General features: G+C 34.1%; 1 protein-coding gene and 1 pseudogene across 6 annotated transcripts in view; one reads left to right on the forward strand and one right to left on the reverse strand.

Annotated features, from left to right (window-relative positions):
• Window positions 1-18,032, forward strand: part of BRAF (B-Raf proto-oncogene, serine/threonine kinase) — a 116,975-nt gene that overhangs the window by 16,592 nt on the left and 82,351 nt on the right. The window lies entirely within an intron of this gene.
• LOC120601294 (uncharacterized) lies at window positions 9,992-10,109 on the reverse strand (annotated as a pseudogene).

Consider the following 18,032-nt stretch of genomic DNA (forward strand, 5'->3'; position numbering starts at 1 on the left):
TGCTCTTATGACATTTTATACACATGTTGATTATTTGAACTAACCAGGTTGTAGTACAGTTATGGTTAGGTACCTTGACCTTGCTGTGAGCTCAGATCTCTAAGGGCAGAGACATTTTGTAAGCTTGGTACATGGCATCTAATAAGTCTTTTTTAAAATGCATGTTACATGGATACATTAATGATTGAATTGTACATTTAGTATAAAACAAGTGTGGTATGACTCTTTGAAACCTACCGCTTTCTTAGACTGCATTAATAATCTCATGCAGTTGTGGGAAATAATAATCCCACTGTGCTCTCATCGCACAAAATTAAAATTGGCTTTTTTTTTGTTGTTCAGGTATGGATAGCAGGTTTTAGAGTAGTGTTTTGTTTTGATTTTGACCCTGGCTGCGCATTGTAAACACCTGAGAAACTTTTAAAAATAGAGATGCCTGAGTTCTTCTCCCCAGCGGTTCTGATTTTTGAGGGTGAGGCCTGGGCCTCTGGATTTTTAAAAGCTCCCCAGGTCACTTTTAATCTGCAGTCGAGATTGAAAACTATCATTTAATGAGACACTGATAAATAGCATTTTCTTCAAAATGCTATGTTCAGTGAACATAAGAGTGAGAAGTTACTGAATCATTGAGGAACAATGAAAGGAATGGAGGTTTTTAGCTTAGAAAAAAATGAGAACTAAGAACCTGTGTGAGTTCTGTTGAAGACAAGGAACATTGGCAGTCTTGCTCACCATTGTATCTTCCACTCTCAGCACAAGCCCAAACACAGAGTGGGGATTCGGTAAATTTGGTTGAACATTGGCGGAGTGGTAGGCCTGTCATTACTATGTTTAAAAACACAGTCATTTCAGAATATATAGAGGTCATTTATTGATCCACAGAAATGTTTCACAGAAATAATGTGTCCCACTTAATTTTATATAAAATCAAAATAATGAACTGAGTGTTTTACTTCATTTATTGAATATTTCAGTTTATTATATACTTTGTGCCAGGCACTGAGGATTCCATCTAATTCTCAGATCAACTCTATGAAGTTTGTATCATTCAAATAATAGGACTCTGTCAAGCTAGTTCTGTTTTATAGATGAAGAAACTGACACTTGGGGGTTAAGTAACTTGCCCAAGGTTACAGAGCTAATACGTGACAGAGCTGGAATTCTGACTTTAAAGCCTGTGCTCTTAACTACTATGCTATACCATAAATCTCCACTCGTAAGAGTCCTAAGACTTACATATTATAATATCCCATTTCGTAGTGAAGAAGTAGGTTTAGAAAAGTTATGCAGCTGGCATGCTGCTTAAGTGGAAGATCTGAGTTTCAAACCCAGACGTCGTGACTCTACAAACCACACTCTTAACCACCATGTTATCAGAGCCTCTCCAGGTACTATTGTACAATGTAATGTACAGCTGTTTTCGAGAGGTTAACCATGTTTGACAGCTGGTGTTGTTCTCTTTGTACCTTTTGGCACCTTCACTGGTTTTCTACTGATGGTTTTCAGTCTGGATTATTATCTTAATCTATTTAATGCCCTGGGCTGTTCTTGTCTTAGATAATAAAACATTACAAGGTTCTTTTCTTTTAGTTAGGATTATAAATTAGAATTTGGATAAACTGTACTTATATATCAATGTACTGATATCTCTTTGTTAGCTTTATTGTTTGAATCTATTTTCCAGACTTAAAAATTTGATACTCCGTCAGTAAAAGAGTTTGTTTTATTTATAAATTATGTGTGTACTACTGTACAGAATGAAAAGCTAAAAATGAAATGAGTCGTGATGGCTTTGCCTTTAGCTAATATCTGAGGACATAATACCCTTAGGGCAAGGTTCATCATTGACAATAGTGGATACAAATCCACATTTTGAATAATCAGGTTAATTTTTAAAAATTTTTGGCCAGTTTTTTTTGTCAGTTATGATTAGGTCAGTGTTTCTCAACCTGGGCACTGTGACATTTTGGCCTGGATAATTTTTGGTTTTGGGGAGGGGCTGCCCTGTGCATTGCAGGATGTTTGGCGGCATCCCTGGCCTCTACCTACTAGGTGCCAGTAGTACCCTCTCTTCAATTGTGACAATTGAAACTGTTTTCAGAGGCTGCCAAATATCTCCTGGGGGCAAAATTGCCTCTTGTTGAGAATCACTGGATTAGATCACTGTTTTAGTCCTTTATTGTGGCTGACAAATAGCTTGCACTAGGATAGGTAAGGTGTCAGCTTTGACTTTTTTTCTTATCAGCAGTAGTGTTATCATCAATATGATGTTTGAGCACCATATTGTTTATAGGAAATCTTTTTAAGCCACTTGTCTATTTTGTAAGGTTTACTTTAGTTAAAACTAGATAACATAATCCATACGTTCACTTAACTCAATATTTGTAAGCTGTAATATGTCATGAGATAAATGAACAAGATGAATGAGAACCCCACTGTCAAGTGCTCTGCAGTGTGGAATGCCCAGTTTTCAGTGTACTTGCATGTCTATATGTGGCATATCTTTCTGATATGAACCCTAGGTGAGAGTTCTTTTATAAATAATAAATATGAAAAATCTTAATTTTCTTAATTTTCGAGATGAATACTTTACTAAATTATGTAATCTTCCTACATCCCCAATAAAGAGTCTCCTACGTGCCCTCATAGGTGCATGGGGATCTATTTTGTAAATGAGTTTGGCTATCGCATTGTAACCTATTGTTCAATTTTTGTCATTTCAACCATAGTACTAAAAGGAGAAAATAATTTTTCTTCCTTTCACTTGACCAACTCATCAGGTTAACTGATAATGCCTATTAAAAAATATTTGCTATCAAATTAGGTGTGAGTCATAGTTAAAGGAAAATCATGACCCTGTGTCAAAGACTGGAGAATGAATGTTCATTTTACAGTTTTAAGTTAAAATTAAATGTTTAAGTTTTTATCATTGCTTATGATTCCCTGTTTTAACTGACCTTTCAATTAACCAACCACTGGACTTTATTATATTGAATAGAGGGGCTTCTTTTGTACCCACTTCAGTATTAAAATTGTGATGATTTACTTTGTGGAATTGGGATTACAGTTTCCCTCAGCACCCTACTTTTCTGGCCATCTGAACTCAGCTGAATTATTACACAAAAAGTTTTCAAACTTCCTCTTTTCAATGGCCATTTACTGTCTCAGAACTTAGCTTCCTCCTTAGGTTATAAGGATATTAAATCTGTCAGCAGTAATTCATACTCTCATTATTTGTCTATAATTGTAGCATGCTTTTAATGGGACTCTACTCTAGTACCTCTCTGGCTTGGTAGTCAACCTAAACATTGTTGGCAGAATAAACATCCTAAAATACATGTGAATCAGATCAAAAGCCATTTATAACAATAAGAACTACAAATTTTTTTTTTATTTTAGAAATTACTATTTGTGTTGGCTTAGATGTGGTCTCTGCAATCAGGAGATGTCGTCCATTAAACAAATTATCAAAAAAAATACACAAGTTCTGAATTGCAATTCTGTGCAAAATACACTTTAATATATCCAATGTGGATTGGAAGGAGGGTGATCAGGAGAGGCCTCTGTGAGGAAGTGAGATCTTAAGATCTCTTCTATCTGAAGAAGCTGGGCTAGTTTGGAAAAGTGCTGGGCAACGAGTTTTCCAGGAAGAAGGAAAGACTTTGCTGCTGGAAGGCTGTTGTGGTTGAATTTATTGAGTAAGAGATGGAGAGAATAGTGCCTGATGAGGCAGAAAGTAGGCAGGGACAAGGCATTTAGGATCTTGTATTCCTTGCTAAGAAGTTTAGGTTTTATTCTGAGTCATTGGAAAGCTGCAGAGAGTTTAAACAAGGAGAGTGATGTGATCGGATTTGTGTTTTGGGGATTTTACTCTGGAGAATGGATGAGCGAGGAATGGGAGTAGGGCAGAAGAAGTTGGGAAACCAGTTAGGATGGCTTTGTAAGTAGTAGTTCGGGGAGAAAGGATAATAGTGTAGACTAAAGTAATGCCAGTAAATAAATAACATGAAATGATTGATTAGCTCATTAACACTATTACAATAACCTTCCTTGTGAAGTATCAACAGAATAAGATTTGGATTAAACTTATCCAAGCCCATCTAGTAAATGGTGGTGTAAAGAATTGAAACCATGATTTCAATTTGGTTGTTGTTTCTGAAAGAAAAGCCAAGCTCCCTTGAGGCTTTTTCAGCCTACCTGTATTACATTTATCTCCTCATAATGTCTTATTTACCTACACTGTAGCCACATTAAACTATTGTATTGTTCATAATTATGAACATATCTGTACCTTGATGCCACTTTTGTTTACTATGGCTGGACTACTCGTACCCCTACATACTTCAAAATTCTAAGTGTTCTTTCTTTAAGATTCTGGTAAAATATGAAGCCTTCCAAATTTGCCTACAAAAATTGTCCACTTACCCACTTTTAACCAGAATAGTTTCTTTGCATTGTAGTATGTTAATTCGACAGATGTTAATGTGATGACTGTGTGCTGGGCACTGTGTGTAGACAGTGTGGACATATTCGTGTACAAAAATTGGCACAGCCACAGTCACTATGAAACCTGTAGTCTAGAGATGACATAGACCTTGAACAAAATCTGTGCACACAAATATGTAATTACAAATTTTGAAAAGTGATATGAAGGAATAGTAAAGGGTGCCTGTGGGTTCCTGAGACCCTTTTAGAGGGTCCTTGAGGTCAAAACTATTTTTAGCACTATCTGGAATATAGGGAAATCAGCATGTGTAAGGACATGATAAGATTGAGTTGCTAATGGGGTTGAGATACAGCTGCTGATGAATTGATAATGTCTGCAGCCTTTGGGGAAAGTATGTTAATGTTTATTAAAAATGTTAAAAACTGTATTCATGTGTGTGCATGTTTCTGTGTGTGTGTGTGTCCTTTGACCCAGCAATTGCTCTTTAGGGATTATTTCCTACAGAAATAAGAATCCCAGTAAATGTATAACTACAGTTGACCCTTGAACCCTCCATGCAGTTGAAAATCCATATATAACTTTTGACTTCCCCAAATATAACCTACTAATAGCGTACTGTTGACTAGAAGCCTTACAATAACAATTGATTAACACATATTTTGTATGTTGCATGTATTATGTATGTATTCTTACAATAAAGTAAGCTAGAGAGAAGAAAATCATAAGGAAGAGAAAATACATTTATAATGTGTGTTGGAAAAAATCTACATGTAAATGGACTCATGCAGTTCAAACCTGTGTTGTTCAAGGGTCTGCTGTATCGTGTACTGCAGGTTTGTTCAGCAAAATGTGCTAACAGCCTGAATGTGAGTCTCTGAATGTCTGGTTGAGAGAACTTTGGTATAATAGCCATTTATTAAAAATAAATATCTCGATATGGGAGACTGACTACAATATTACTAGAACAATGATAGTTGCCAAGTAACACTTTATCAAGTAATATAATCTTATTTTTGTTTTTTAAAAGTGAAGAAAAAAGAGACAGAAAAATGTGGAAGAACATGATTCAGTGTTAACATTGATTACATCAGGGCTGTATGATTGGAGGAAGATCGAAAAGTATTGATTTTTTTTACGTCGTTGTTTGACTTTGGTGAAACAAGGGGTATGTGTGTGTAAGTCTGAGGATAAAAGGGTTTGGCATCAATATTTTGCTCGCAAAATAAAAAACTTTCAAGTTAAGAATGTTAGCTGTAGAATGTTGGGTGTATCTTTAGAAATGTCAAGGCATCTTCATTTTAAGCTGTGTGTGTGTGTGTGTGTGTGTGTGTGCGTGCGTGTGCGCATGCACACAAAACATAATTTGCTGGCTTATTTCTGAAATATGTGTATGATCATAAAATACTCATGAGTTTATATTAGTGTTGGAAATTCTGCTTAAATGTTAAAGTAGGATGACATAAATTGGGTTTACCAAAAATAACCACAAGTTTTGTAAGAGTCAAGTTTCTCCAATATGTGGCTATTACTGTAGAAACCTCCTTTATAATCTTAATTATTTTTTAATTTTTGTAATCTTATTTAAATAAGCAAATTTCAGTAAACATATTTTATCTTTAATCTTATTGTTTGAATTTAGCTTTAACCATGTAAACTTAGCTTTAATTATATAATTTTTTTACTTGATTAAAACTTGGTCTTAAAATGGGGGGAAAAACTGTTATAGAGTGGCTACACTAATCTATTATGGCTTTCACTTTATATACAATTTAAAATTTTTGTAACTCGTTTTTTTGAAAACTGCCAGGAACTTTAAAAAATACAACAGCATATGCAGTCCATCTTGAGGTTTAGTCTTATTTCCCACATGTAACCACTGTCAGTAGTTTCTGTATCACTTCTGAATTTATCTATACATATGTAAGCCACCTATTCATGGACTTTGGTTGATTAAAGTAATTTTTAAGTGTGTGATAGAGTTTAAGTTAGTTTAAGAGCTGTCATTTTAATGATACTGTCTTCCATTTTATTTCTCTTCATCTATATTTAGTTGAGAGTTGGGGTGGGAAATAATCAGAGATAAGTAAAAAAGTGAATCTGGCCATTTGAACTGTTTGATTCTTTTGCCCTTAATCTTTTAAGTTGTATAAACTTTGGCTGTATCGAGTATATAAATTGCATTTGCTGTATTTTCTTTAGTATTGGAAAAAAATGCTCATAATATTTTTGATCTAGGGAAATTTTTAAATTTAACCTAATTCTGACGATAATAGAAAAAGCAAAAATTTTACTTTTCCTTTTAATATTTTGAATTGTTAAAGAAATTGACACTTGTCCTCTTCTATGAGGTATTGAGAGAAAATTATTGGACATTTTTCAGTCTGACATACCCATGAATGTTGCGCCATCTCAATTTGGTTGTTCATCTATTGTAGTTCTGTTGTCTGTTACTGTTTATATGTATGTATGTATGATAGTAAACACAGGCATACCTAGTTCTATTGTACTTTGCTTTGTTGCATGTGCTTCATAGGTGTTGTGTTTTACAAATTGAAGGCAAGACCCTCTCTACTAGTAAAAGTTTTACAACTCGTTTTATTGCAATACTCATTTTATTGCAGTAGTCTGGAACCTAACCCACAATATCTCCAAGGTATGCCTGTATATGAGTATAATTAATGTTTTATTGATTCCCTTGGTCCAAAAGGGGGGATTTAAGTCTGAGTTTGGGCGCAAAACTACCTGAGTGTATGTGCTAGTTGTTTACTAAAGTTACTGGGAACTACAGTTACTTGGCACCTGCAAACCTTGGAGGAAGTTAAGATGGCACCTGCTACCTTCCATCACTCCAAGGGAGGAGGTATAAAACCTTAGGCCCGAGTATTTCTTTCAGATTCTTTAACTATCTTACAGTGTCTTTATGTGCTTATTGCCCTCGTTCAGTTTTCCAGCTTTTCTTGAGTTGGTTTTGGCAACTTAGATTTTTATATAAATACTGTATGTCTATTTCAAATAGATTTACAATTTATTAATGTTGTTTATAATACTGTCTTCCATCTTTAAGTTTAATCTTTATCTGTATTTATTTTACCTTTCTGATTCCTGATATATTTTTTTTTCCATGTTGAAACTTTCAGGAGATTGATCAATATTATTTCTTCAAAGAATCAATCCTTAGTTTAACTTAATGTACTTTTTTTGTTGTTATTCCTTCATTAATTTCTGCTATTAAAATTTATTTTCTTTTTACTTAGGGTTTTTGTTGCAGCTGTTGTTCTGGCTTGCATCAAACAATTTGTTTTCAGACCTATTTTTTTCCTAATAAGTGCATTTGAGGCTATTGGTTTTTCTCTTTTAAATTTATTGCTTTGACTCTGTCTCATGTATTGATATGTAGTGTTTTCTGATCATTTCTGAATATCGTACTATCAGTTGTGGATATTTCTTTAATTCAGGAGTTACTTGAAAGATAAGTTTAAAAAAAGATTCTTAGTGGCTAGATTCATAGGTTTGGGGGGTTTTATTACTTTTTAGCTATGATTTTGTTCTTTATAGTTTGTTATGGTTAGGGAAGGTGGGCTATGAATATCTACATTTTGACATTTCTGAGATTTCCTTTATGGTATAATAAATAATCAGTTTTATAAATACTGATCTTTAGCTTTCAAATCCCCCCACCCCGATTTAAGATTATTTTAATTAACATATAATTCACAACTTATAAAATTTATCTTTCCAAAGTATACAGTTCAGTAAATATTAGTATATCTGGAACATTTTTATTATTCAAAAAAGAAAACTTGTTTCCATTGGCAGTCATTTCCCATTTTCTCTCCTCCCCATGCCCCTGGCAACCACTAGTCTTTATGTATCTATAGATATGCCTCTTCTAGACATGTCATATAAAAGGAATCATACAATATATGGCCTTTAATGTCTGTCTTCATTTATTTAACATAATTTTTTCAATTCATTCATGTCATAGAGTGTATCAGTCCCTCATTCCTTTTTCGGTAAATTGACATGAAATTCACATAACAAAAAAGCCATTTTGAAGTGAACAATTCAGTGGCATTTGGTATATTCACAGTGTTGTACAGCCATCACTTCTGTCTAGTTCTGTATATATGTATGCATGTATGATAGTAAACACAGGCATATCCATCATTTAAAGTAAAACCTTGTACCCATTAAGCAGTTTCTCTCCATTCTTCTCTCCCTCCCCCCAGCCCCTGACAACCACCAATATGCTTTCCATTACTATGGATATGCATACCTGTTGTAAATGTTTCATACAACATATGACCTTTTGTGTCTGGTTTCTTTCAAATAGCATCATCTTTTCCAGGTTTATCCACATTATACATTCCTTTACATGGGTGAATAATATTCCATTGTATGTATATATCACAATTTGTTTATTTGTTCATCCACTGATGGACATTTGGGGATTATTTGTAACTTTTGGCTGTTGTGAATACTGCTGCTATAAATATTGGCATATAAGTATTTGAGTACCTGTTTTCATTTCTGTTTTGGTGTATATCTAGGAGTGGAATCGGTGGGTCATATGGTAATTCTGTGTGTTGTTTTTTTTTTCATACTATATGTACATAATTTTTTTTAACATTTTATTCCCCCCCCCAACTCTGGTAACCACTAGTCCGTTGTCCATGTCCATGAGTCTCTGTTTGTCCCGTTCATTTGTTGCTTTTAGGTTTATATCCCACATATGTGATATTGTGTGATTTTCAACCTTTTCTGTCTAGCTTATTTTGCTTAGTATGATTATTTCAAGGTCCATCCACGTTGCAAATGGCAGTATTTCATCTCTTCTTATGGCTGAGAAATAATATTCCATTGTATATATGTACCATAGCTTCTTTAGCCAATCATCTATGTTGCTTCCATGTCCTGGCTACTGTGAATAATGCTACTATGAACATCAGTGTGTAGTGATTTGTTTTTTGGGTTTGTTTTTTTGTTTTGTTTTATTTTGTTTGAGGATCCACCCATCTCTACAGCAGCAGCACCATTTTACATTCCTACCAGCAATGCATGAAGGTTCCAATTTATTTATATTGTCACCAACACTTATTATTTTCTGTGGGTTTTTTAAAAAAATAATAGCCATCCTAGGAGGTGTGCAGTGATATTTCATTGTGGTTTTGATTTGCATTTCCTTAATGACTAATGATTTTTAACACCTTTTTATGTGCTTGTCGGCCTTTTTTTGTATAGGTTTGGAGAAGTGCCTATTCAGGTCCTTTTCCCATTTTTTAATTGGGTAGTGTTTGTTTTTGAGTTGTAAGACTTTTTATTTTTTCTAGACACTAGACCCTTATTAGATATATGATTTGCAAATATTTTCTTTCATTCTTTAGGTTGTCCTTTCACTTTCTTTTTATTAGCATAATTAGCAAAAGACATAGATAATTTTTGGGCACAAATTTTTCTTTTAATTTTTTTTTTTTAAGCGAGGCAACCTTTGGTTGACCTCACAGATTGCAAGGACCTTGTCAACTTACAATCCCTTATTTTTTACGCCTACAGCACCTGGTCTTCCTAGGTGGTCTCCCATCCAAGTACTAACCAGGCCCAACCCTGCTTAGCTTCCGAGATCAGATGGGATCAGGCTTGTTCAGAGTGGCATGAACAAGACTACAAATTTTTTTTATTAAAAAATTAAAAACTACAAATGTTTTTAATTTTGATGAAATCCAATTTACTTTTTTATTTTGTTGTTCGTGCTTTTACCATTGTAACACATTTCCAAGTCCAAGATCATTAAGATCTACTCTTTTGTTTCTTCTGAGTTTTATAGTTTTAGCTACTACAGTTAGGTCATTTTGAGTTAATTTTTGTATGAGTTGTGAGGTAGGGGTGGGCATTTACAGAATACATTTCCTTCTGAGCGCTGCTATTGCTGTATCCCATAAGTTTTGTTATGTTGTGTTTTCATTTTTATTTTTTTGAAAGTATTTTCTAGTTTCCCTTGTGATTTCTTCTTAGACTTCGCATCTATATTCATTAGGGATATTGGTGTGTAGTTTCTGTTGGAGGGGGGAGTATGGTTTCATGTTGGCATAAAGGTAATGTTGCCCTTAGAAAGTGACTTGGAAAGTGTACTCTCCTGTTTTTTGGAAGACATTGTGTAGAATTGGTCTTATTTCTTTTTTAAACATTTTGTGGACTTTGCCACTGTGAAACCGTTGAGTCTAGAGATTTCTTTTTAGAAAAGTTTTTAAAATATAAGTTTAATTTCTTAATAGTTGTAGGAACATGCAGATTATCTCTTCCACCTTCTGGGAAGATATTTTGTATGCAGTTTTTGAGAAATTGGTTCATTTCTTCTAAGATTTTGAATTTATAGTTTTTCATAGTATCCTCTTAATATCTTTGGGGCTTTCTTCATTACTAATGTTGGTAATTTGTGTCTTCTTTCATATTTATAAATTTTATTGGTGTTTTCAAAGAACTAGCTTTGGTTCCATTAATTTTTTTTCTTTTTTCAACTGTTTTAAGTTTTTTGATTTCTGCTGTTTGTAATCTCTCCTACTTTCTTTAGGCTTATTTTGCTCTTTCTCTAGTTTCTTAAGGTGAATTTGAGATCATTTTTCTTTAATGGTATATAGCCCACTCTACTACTTTAGTTGCATCCTACAGATTCAGTATGTTTGGATTTAGGTTTACCAGTTTAGCAACTTATTTTCTGTTTTAAAGTTTTAAAGTTTTCTTTGTTTTGTTTTTTTAAATTATTATTATTTTCTTTTTTAAAATTTTCATTCCTTTTTATAATTGCTGGATTACATTTGCTAGTATATTGTTAATGTTTTTTTACATCTGTGTTTACAAGGGATGTTAGTATGTGGTTTTGATCTTCCTCTTTGATCCAAGGATTATTAAGAAGTGTATTTTTTAATATCCAAATGTTTGGAGATTTTTCTATTTGTGTTTCTAGTTTAATTCTATTATGGTCAAAGAGCATTGTATTCTTTTACACTTGTGAGGGTTTGTTTTGTGATTTAGAATATGATCTGTGTTGGCGAATGCTCCATGTGCCTTTAACCAGAATGTGTATTCTATTGTTGAGTAGAGTATTATGTAAATATAACTAGATCTAGCTGGTTGAAGATGTTCATTTCTTCTATATATTTACTGATTTTATGTCTACTAGTTCAGTTACTGAAAGAGGAGTGTTGAAATCATCAAGTATAACTGTGAATTTGTTTCTCCTTTCATTTTCTGTGAGGCTTCCCTTTATGTTCTTGGAAGCTTTGCATACACATTAGGACACTTCTGTCTTCTTGGTGAATTAACCCTTTCATCATTGTGCAATGTCTCTTTGTTTTTACCTGTCATTATAGTTAAAGTGAGTTATTCATAGACACTGTATCGTTGGATATTTGTTCATCCCTTCTGAATCTTTGTCTTTTAATTTGTATCTATAGACCATTTACATTTAATGTAATTATTGATACGTTTGGATTTAGGTTTACCAGTTTAGCAATTTGTTTTGTTAGTTTCCTTTGTTTTTCATTACTCTATCCTTTCCTGCCTTCTTTTGGGTTATTTGTATGTCTTTTTAGTATTTCATTTTAAATTCACATAGTGTAGTTTTTTTCTTTAATTGTGTCTCTTTGTATAGTTTCTTTAGCGATTGCTCTGGAGATTATAATATACATAATAAAGTTTTCACTGCTTAGAATAAATTTTTTTTTTTTTTTAATAAAAATATTTTTTGTTTTGGGGAGGCAACCTTTGGTTGACCTCACAGATTGCAAGGACCTTGTCAGTTTACAATCCCTTATTTTTCTATTTTTTATGCCTGTAGCACCTGGTCTTCCTAGGTGGTCTTCCATCCCTGCTTAGCCCGACTCTGCTTAGCTTCCGAGATCAGATGGGATCGGGCTTGTTCAGGGTAGCATGGCCATAGACTAGAATAAATTCTTTATCCCCTTAAGTGGGTTATGGAAATGTTACTCTGCTATATAGGTCTCTTTATCCTCCCCCTCTTTCTGTTACTATTGTCTTGCATATTACATTTTCCTTCATTGAAAGTCTCATTAGGAAATATTATAAATTTTCCTTTCAACTATTAAACATATTAAAAGAATGTAAGAGGAGAAGAATACTTACCCAGATAGTCACCACTTCTATTATTCTTCATTCTTGCTCTTCTAAGTTTCCTTCTGGTATCATTTCTCTTCTGTGTGAAGAATTTCTTTTAGCAATTCTTTTTAGAGCAGGTCTGTTGGTAGCAAATTCTCTTTGTTTTCTTTTACCTGAACATATCTTTGTTTTACTTTATTGCTGAAAAATATTTTCACTGGATATAGAATTTTAGGTTGACAGTTCTTTTTTTCCCTCAGCCCTTTAAAATGTGCTACTTTCCTTCTGGCCGTCATGCTTTTGGATGAGAAATCTGTAGTTGTCTGGACTGTTGTTCTCCTACAGTTTATGGGTCATTTTTCTCTGCCTGCTTTTAAGATAATGTCTTTATTTTTAGTTTTCAACAGTTAATGGTGTATATGTCTGTGTATCTATTTTGGGATTCACTGACCTTTCTGAATCTTAGTTTTGTGTTTTGTCAAATTTGGGGAGATTTCAATCATCATTTCTTCAAAGATTTTTTATTGCTTTACTCTCCTCTTTTGGAAGTTCAGTCACAGAAATGTTAGACCTTATTGTTGTTGTCCTATAGAACCCCAAGATTCTGTTTTTTAATTTCAGTCTTTTTTCTTTCTGCTGTTAAGATTGGATAATTTCAACTGATCAATCTACGTGTTCACTGACAACTCTTCATTTTGCTGTTGAGCCAATCCATTGAGTTTTAAAAATTCTATTATTGTAATTTTTAGTTCTAAAGTTCCTATTGGTTCTCTTGTCTTCTCTTGCTTTGATGAGACCCTCTAGTTTTCCATTGGCTTTAAGAGTATTTTTGATTGCTTTTGAAGCATTTTTATTATAGCTGTTTAAAGTTTTAGTCAGATAACTTCAACATCTGGGTTATTTGGGGGTTGGTGTCTTGGGGCTTTTCAGTGAGAGTTGGGGGTTTTCCTGGTTCTTTGTATGTGAGTAATTTTGAAATGTTCCCTGGACATTTTGAATATTATATTAGAATCTGACTAGAGAATGACAGTCATATAGGTTCACAGTGAGGCATAGAGGCATAGAAATACTCTTTGTAGTTCTTTCTTGTTTTTGCTTTAACTGTGTTCCGGATAGCAAAAACTGACAGGAGCCTATTTGGAAGATAGACTAAAGTTTTTTCTCCAGTGACTTTAGTGAGAAGGATGATCTCAGTAGAGATTTGGAAGTGAAGAGAGCTACCTGTAAGGATGTCTAATACTAAGATAACCTGGAACCTGGGAGCTATGTATATTTTTCAGGTAGGGCCTTTTACCGTTGATTAAGAACTCTCATAAATAGACTAAAGACATTAATGAGAAAGTACAGAAGTGCTTTTTTTCAAGTTGTAACATAATTTTAACGTAATTTTGAATATTATCTTTGAAATCTGTTTATTTTAAATTTTCTTAAAAGTTAATGTGAAATAAGCATGTACATCCTCTTATAGCTCAGAGAAAAGGGTATATTTTTGTTTATCACAATATATTCCTTAGATATATAGAAGAAAGCACTATTAACTTCATTTTTTTAATTGAAGAAAGTCACTTAAAAGTTCATTATAAGCAAAATAAGACTTTTAGCAGATGTCAAAATAGCTTTAAATTCTCCATCAATATCATAACTTTCTTTGTGGCAGACATGTAATCTCTGTTAGTGAATATTATCCAAATATTCTGCATCTGGTATTTTCTCCTACACTCTCATGACATGAAAAAGCCTTTGATTATCTGTCTTTTAATCTCTACTCAGATGTTCATCACGGCCTTTCCATGCACAGATGTGGAGATTTACACACAATGATGATTACTGTTCTGTTTTCTTTCCCCTTCTTTTTTCTCTTTTTGTTGAATCTATTTAAATGAGATCTATTGACTATACCAAATTTTTGTAAAAGTTACCTCATTGTGTTAAAAGTTTTTACTCCCTTTTTTTTAATACTTGATAACTTGATTATGGTTACTTGAATTGCAAAGATTGTTGCTGATCCAAAAGTTACATTTCTTAAACAGCATGGGTCATTTTTATTCGTAACACATTGAATAGAACTAGGCACGTTAGCCTTCTGCATGATCAGAGTAGTAAAATTGGATACCTTTAGCATATGGATATTTCTTTGATGTGTTAATTTTTCAGTGTTACTCAGCTTGAGTCTTTTATATGGGCTTTCCAACCAATTTCAGAATTCTTTATGAAGCTTTAATTAGACGGGCAAGTTTGTAGCCAGATACCTTCCTAGTCTTTATGTGATCTACAAGAAACATGTCCTTCTGGTGTTCTGTGCCATAGACATAGAAACCAAGTTCTTCTTTGGCAAAAATAGTATTGATCAATACAGAAACAACTCAATCTAGGTTAAGCAAAAAAGAAGAATTTATGGAAAATATACTGGAATAACTCACAGAACTGAAGGTAGAGTTACAGTAATTAGTCAAGGCAGGATCTTAGACTATCAGACACCAGTGGTATTCTGTTTTCCACCTTTCTTTGCTTGTTTCTAAATATTGTTCCCTTTTTTCTGTTGGAGATAAGCTTTCCCCCATGGTGGAGAGTATGGCTCCAGAATCATTTTCTTCTACTTATATGACTATAGTAGCATGTATATAGTTAAGTAATACGTAATCACACACATATACTCAAGAAAGCTACATTTCAGGAAAATTCCTGAGAAAGAATCCAGTCGTTTATGTGTCCATGTGACCCAGTTGCCCAGGCTAGTGGGATGCAGTTTGGTAAGTCCTCACTTAACTTCTTGATAGATTCTTGGAAACTGATTTTAAGTGAAACCACATATAATGAAACCAGTTTTACCATAAGCTAACTGATATAAACGAGTTAAGTTTCTATTCATATTTCTGGTCACAGAAACATCACTAAACTTCTAAATAAAGACCCCAAATTCTAATTTGGCAATTAGACATAGGACATCAGGTGACACAGGTCATATCTGTTCATAACATTGAAGAGAACCAGTCACATAGCCTTCGGTGTGATCAGAATAGGAAAACTGGATGTGGCCAAAAAGCACAAATGACTGCCATGGGAGGCTAATTTATCCAGAAATCCATTGATACAAGAAAACTGCCCCCATTTCTAATATTAAACATTGAAATAAATGAGAGCTATACATATATTTAAGAATGATTCATAAATTACAAGTAAGATAATTATTTTCCAGCCTGCTTATTTCAGTTTAGGGTCAAGGGTGGCCGGAGCCTGTCCTGGAAGCTCAGGGCACAAGATGGGAACCAACCCTGGACAGGACGCCCTTCCATCGCAGGGTGTACTCATATACATACCCACAGTCACTCAGATTGGGGTATTTTAGACATGCCATTTAACTTGGCATGCACATCTTTGGGATGTGGGAAGGAATCAGACTACCAGGAGAAAACGCACGAAGACGTAGAGAATGTGCAGACTGCACACAGATAGTGGCCTCAGCTGGGAATCAGTTATTTTTTTCTTATTAACATTATAAGCAACAACATTGAACGAAATGATATTATTCTAGAACATGATGTATATGATTGGCCCATCTGGTATAACACGTCCTTGGTATGGTCATGAGGCAGTGTATATTATCAGAAGTCAGATGTTACAGAATTATTATAGAACCATAATATATAGGGTGATAACAGACACCCTATATAAGTTAGATAGATAGCTGTTTTATTTCCTAATTTCTCCTCTCTCATAGCATTAGACTAAATTTCAAGTCCTAAAGTTTCCTAGTCAAATATTGGAATTTTAAAATATATCCAAGATCTCTTACGATTGTGTTGTTCATTTCTTTATTAATCAGCATAAGTAGCAATCAGTGTGTTTAAGATTTAGGTTTTTTGTTCACATTTTGTCCCTTTAGGGGGACAAAAACAGTCCCCTGTTTGGCTGTGTTGTAGAAAAGTGTGGGCAACGGGGGAAAAATAATGTTCTGGCAGAAGAGGCAACCTATCCAAAAGCCATTAAAATGTAGATGGTGTTTTGTAGAGGTAATGCACTTCTTCATTTCTTCCATTGCATCTAGTAATCATAATATCTAAGCCAATGTCTCAGGCAGTCTTTGCAGTTTTCTTGTATCTATGGATTTCTGGGTAAATTAGCCTCCCATGGCAGTCATTTGTGCTTTTTGGCCACATCCAGTTTTCCTATTCTGATCGCACAGAAGGCTATGTGACTGGTTCTCTTCATTGTTATGAACAGATATGATCTGTGTCACCTGATGTCCTATGTCTAATTGCCAGTGTCAGGCCCTACAGAGCTTTTTTTTTTTTTCTTTTTCTGTCCAGCCCAGTGTTGAGCATTATTCAAAATAGTGGCTGCTCTGTCACCCTGAGTCCTGAGTGACTGCAATAAACAGGACTTCCCTGCTTATCTGAAATGGGCCTATAGCATGAGAAATAAACCTTTTTTGTTTTAAGCTGCAGAGTTTGGAGATTTGGATGGACCATAATGTCGTCTGTCCTAGCTGGTACACCTTCTCTGGAAACTGCCCATTGATGGAACTTCTGCCATAGGCCTTTTAACATTTAATGATAATATCAGTAACTGATGATTGTGTTTTTAATTATGTCTCAAGCAGTCTGCTAGCTAAATTCTTGCAGTTATCCCATGAGAAAAAAAAACTATGAGGTAGGAACTTGCCTATGTATGGTCTGTCTCTTCTTTTCCCTATCTGTTTTTACTTCCTTGGTGATCTTTTTCGTTTTCATGTTTTTCAGTATCATCATTTTTCACTGTCTTTTTCCGTATTGCAGATAATATTAATTCTAAGATCCACTGTTATTTTATATACCACCCAAAAATAGTCAGTTAACATACATAAATAGCTTTTATTTCAATGTGGAATCATATTACATATAGTCTTTCTGAAGGTATTTAAAGTGGCAATTACTCTCAACATATGGAATACCAGTAACGCACATAGCTTAGTTTACTGACAGCAGTGCGAATAGCCTTGACCAAGTCGTACATGTGTGGACTATGACAAGTTCATCAAGTCCACCAACTGGACAACAGCAGTTTTTAAATGTCCTCAGTTGTAAGGTGCATTCTGATTTCCAAGCTGTTATAAATGTGAAAAAAAGTTTTTAGAATGAGCAAAAAACATGTTTTTGACTCCCAAATTTATATCTCCTGCCCAGATCTCTTATTTAATTCCAGATGTGTATATCTAGCTACTATTTAATGTCTGCACCCTGATTGTTTAATAGCCTTTCAGGGTATTTAAAATAAAGTTTAAATAATAAAATTGTCATTTTATTATTCCTCTCCCGCCGCCAGTGTTCCTTTAGCAGTCTTTGGGGTCTTACATCCTTTGTCTGAGGTTAAAAACTGTAGTGTCAAAGATGACTCCTCTCTGTTCAATTCATCAGCAAATCTTATTGACTCTATCTTTATAATACATCCAGGATCTGACACATCTTACCACTTCTGCCAGTATCAGCCTGGTAAA

This window comes from Pteropus medius, unplaced genomic scaffold (assembly GCF_902729225.1).
Source record: "Pteropus medius unplaced genomic scaffold, Ma_sr-lr_union100, whole genome shotgun sequence".
Classification (NCBI taxonomy): domain Eukaryota; kingdom Metazoa; phylum Chordata; class Mammalia; order Chiroptera; family Pteropodidae; genus Pteropus; species Pteropus medius.